Genomic DNA, 3,734 nt, shown 5'->3' with positions numbered 1-3,734 from the left:
ATATTTATTTCGTGCTTCTTTTGAAATAGATCTAAAGCACAGGAAGCTAAAGCAAAGGAGGCTAACAAAGGAAAATCTAAAGATGTTGTCACTAATAAAAGAAGGAAGGATGGTCTCGATACTCCTCAATCTCTGCCTCCTCGAGGGAAAAACAAAAAGCGTTTGGGTGCTAATACAAGAGGATAAATTTGGGAGAGTGGTCGTGATCGTAGTAAAACCGGAGTTGTTGAGGAGGAAGATGAGAAAGATAAACAAGATGAGAAAGATGAACAAGAGGAAAGTGAGGAGGAAGATAATGAGATTAAACCAACTCAATTAGCAATCCAAAGCCAAGGAGTAGTGGAACAAGGTGGTCCAAGTCAACAAACCACACAAGTCAAGGGGAAAGGAAAATGCAAAGGAAAAGTTAAAGTTAAAGGTTCGAACCTTCCTCATGTTGATGACATGATGCCCGACCTTGATCGTGGTAGAATTTGGGGCGCAACTTCTTATGATCCGGGGTATCTATTTGGATACAAGCACTCGTGGGCTCGTACTATATATCAAACCTATGTAAGAATTTTTGTCTCGTGCATATGTATTGTTTTGTATTTATGCATAATATCTTAATCTTATTATATCTTAATTGTAGGATCATACGAAGGCTGTGCGTGTTTGCCGAAACCAAGACGCGGCTAATTGGGATTTGTCTAAGGAGCATGAAGATGTTCAAGCAATAGTTAAGGATTCTGGTCTATATCCTTTGATTGAAAATTATGTGAAACCAGATATTATCACAGTCAATTGCTTCGTCCAAAGGTATCACGGTGAATCAGATACCATGCACTTCCCGTTTGGCGAGATGACCTTGATCCCTGATGATGCTCAGAACATCCTAGGCTTGAGTGTTACCGGTAAATCAATTTCATAAGGAGATAATCATTCTTTTGAGCTAGAATGGACGAAGTTGCACGAGCTTACTAAAAAGTTGCTTGGTTGGGACTACAAAACTTCTGTGGAAAGCTTCTATGTATCTAAGCTTAGTAGGACAAAGACCATCAAGCTGAACCTGCTTAAGGAGAAGTTTCAAAACTCAAAGGAAAGAAGTTTGAAGGATGGATGGGACCCCGCACAGATTCGTTATACAGCTGCTGCGTACCTGTTATTCATCTTGGGCACTAGGGTATTCCCTGACACTAGTGGCAACAAGGTTAGTGCAAACTACCTTTAATACTTGGATCCGTTGGAAGATATCTTTAGATATTCTTAGGGCACCGTGGTAATGGCACATTTGATGACAGAGATGAGAAGGGCCTCTTTGGGGGTTACAAACCAATTTGTCGGGAATTTCACTCTACTCCAGGTAATTTTGTTTTTAAACTTATGTTCTTATTTATATTGTTCACATGTACCCTTTTCACAAAATTTACTGATTTTTATATGTATCATTTCACATTGTTATAGTTGTGGGCTTATGAACATTTCCCAACATTGTTCAAGGATAACCCCTTCTTGAAGATTATTCCCGTTGATGACCCCGAGGAGCCTAGAGCCAAGAGATACCAGTTCAACATCCATCTGAATACCGGTAACGAACATCGAATGCCAGATATGAGATTGGATCCGGACGCGATTAGTACCAAAGATGTTATGTTCGACCCTTACAAGGAGTCTAGAGAAAACCGTCAATATTTGAGGTCTCATAACGTTGCATTTTACAACGGGCCTTTGTTCCACCCAAAGGGATACGTTATGGCTGATCCTCGACGTGTGATGCGGAAACTTGGATACAAGCAATTACCCTGCTACATGACATCCTCTACTGAAAGGTATCAGCTTGACCTTTCTGTTTCCATGGCAAGTTCCACAAGGTTGAGGGTAGAGTATGATCCAACTCCAGAACCAACACATTGGAGGGATAGGGAACCACATCGTTTGGTAAATGCTACTAATTGGGATTTTGTGAACGGTGATGAAGCCGACCCAACCTACATTGATAATTACTTGGAATGGTCACATCCTTTTGTCGTGCGCCCGGAAGACGTCGAAGTTCTACCCCAGAAAAACCCTCCCGTTCCAACTCCTATGGAGGCACCACCTACGATGACCCAACTTAATAAGACCGTCGTATTGCTAGTAAGTGTTGTTGATTGCTTACTCGTTTAATGTACACATAATTTTATATTAGAATACATATACTAATTATGTGTTGTATATATGAAACTAGCGGCGTTGGCTTGGAAAGTTGAAGAAGATGTTAGGATGCAAGTACGAGGAAGAAGAGGTGCCATCCCTTGAAGAAATGAAGGAAGTCGTGGAAAAGCTTGATAAAATTGAAGACCCAAGTGAAAGAACTTTGTTTGGGGAAACAAGGAAGGTGCCCGTTTCCAAGAAGCAAAAGACCAAGTGATGACTCTATAGTTGTCTTTCGTTATTTGGATGGTGGTTGTTATGTTTTGAACAATTTCTAACTTTGTTGAACTCTATAGTTGAAATCTTTATTTGTTTGGTTTACTTTTGGTTTATGATACTTCGATGAAGAACATTTAAGCACGATTCAGTTATTTGGTTTATGTTAAACATGTTTAGATCTCTGTAAGTTGTTTGGTTCTGGCATTCAAAGCAATTTAATTTCAATGTCGGCATGTATACCGGCATGGAACTGTTTACTCCAAAACCATTCCGGGCACAATGGATAAAAATGAACAAGTTTCTTTGTAGATTACAGGTAGTTCCGGCATCAGAAAAAGTATTGGATCTACTCCGGAAACCTGATTTTCTTACTCTTGCATAGTTTTGCATAATTCCGGCATTGGATTTTGATAAATATAGTATGCCGGTATTTGTTATAAATAGGTTACGAATTCTTTATTTATTTCATTCCTAGATAATCTATTACATTAGATTTCAAACTTTAAATTAAAACATACTAAAACATGGTAATGGAGTAACTTTGGTTAAAGATGATCTCGTAATCTATTTCCATCCTTTTTCAACAATTGCGGATTCTTTGATCCTTTCGAAAATATCTTCGAAGACATCGTCTGGAATGGAGGTGTCAAGGAAAATCTTCATTGGTTCATCTTTCCTTTCAACATATTCCTTTCCCTTCATATAACACCCATCACACCCAAGACAACTCTTCTTTTCTTAAGAGATCCTTCGCACTTTTGCCACTTTGGCGTATAAGTTGTTTGTTCGGTGGGTGAAAAATAATGAAAAACACAGTTAAATGTATCCGCCACAAGATGCCCACAAACCGACATTCTCATCCAATATTCAGTAGGAATGAGCTTCATATCGTGCTCTGGCCCTAAGACCCGAGCATGCAAACTATCAAACCCTTCGTCATCATCTACCAATTTTTCATAGCAGCTCTTCTTTTTCATAAGTTGTTCGGCCATCCTCTTTCTAGCGTATCGGCATGGTGTCATCCATTTACTAACCGCCGTCTCAAATATTCCTAATTGTTCGGTCACGGCATGATAGCCACAATTTCCATCTCCATCGACATCATCCGTATATACAATATACTCGCGAATAAACTCAGGAAGTTGGTCTACATAACCCTCTATTTTGGTATGGTAATGTCTATAAGTCTTACCTGTTTTGGAATCCTTATACATCTTCATATTACCAATTTTCAGCTTAATTGTATCCAATCCATCCTCTGCAATCTCTACACTTCCAATGTCTTCGGTATGTGTTGGGAGACCATACTTCCTTGGCCTACCCCTTCGCTTTTTAAAAGAGAC

This window comes from Papaver somniferum, chromosome 6 (assembly GCF_003573695.1).
Source record: "Papaver somniferum cultivar HN1 chromosome 6, ASM357369v1, whole genome shotgun sequence".
In the NCBI taxonomy this organism is placed as follows: domain Eukaryota; kingdom Viridiplantae; phylum Streptophyta; class Magnoliopsida; order Ranunculales; family Papaveraceae; genus Papaver; species Papaver somniferum.
The sequence above is the reverse complement of the archived record's forward strand: the minus strand, read 5'-3'. Positions refer to the sequence as shown.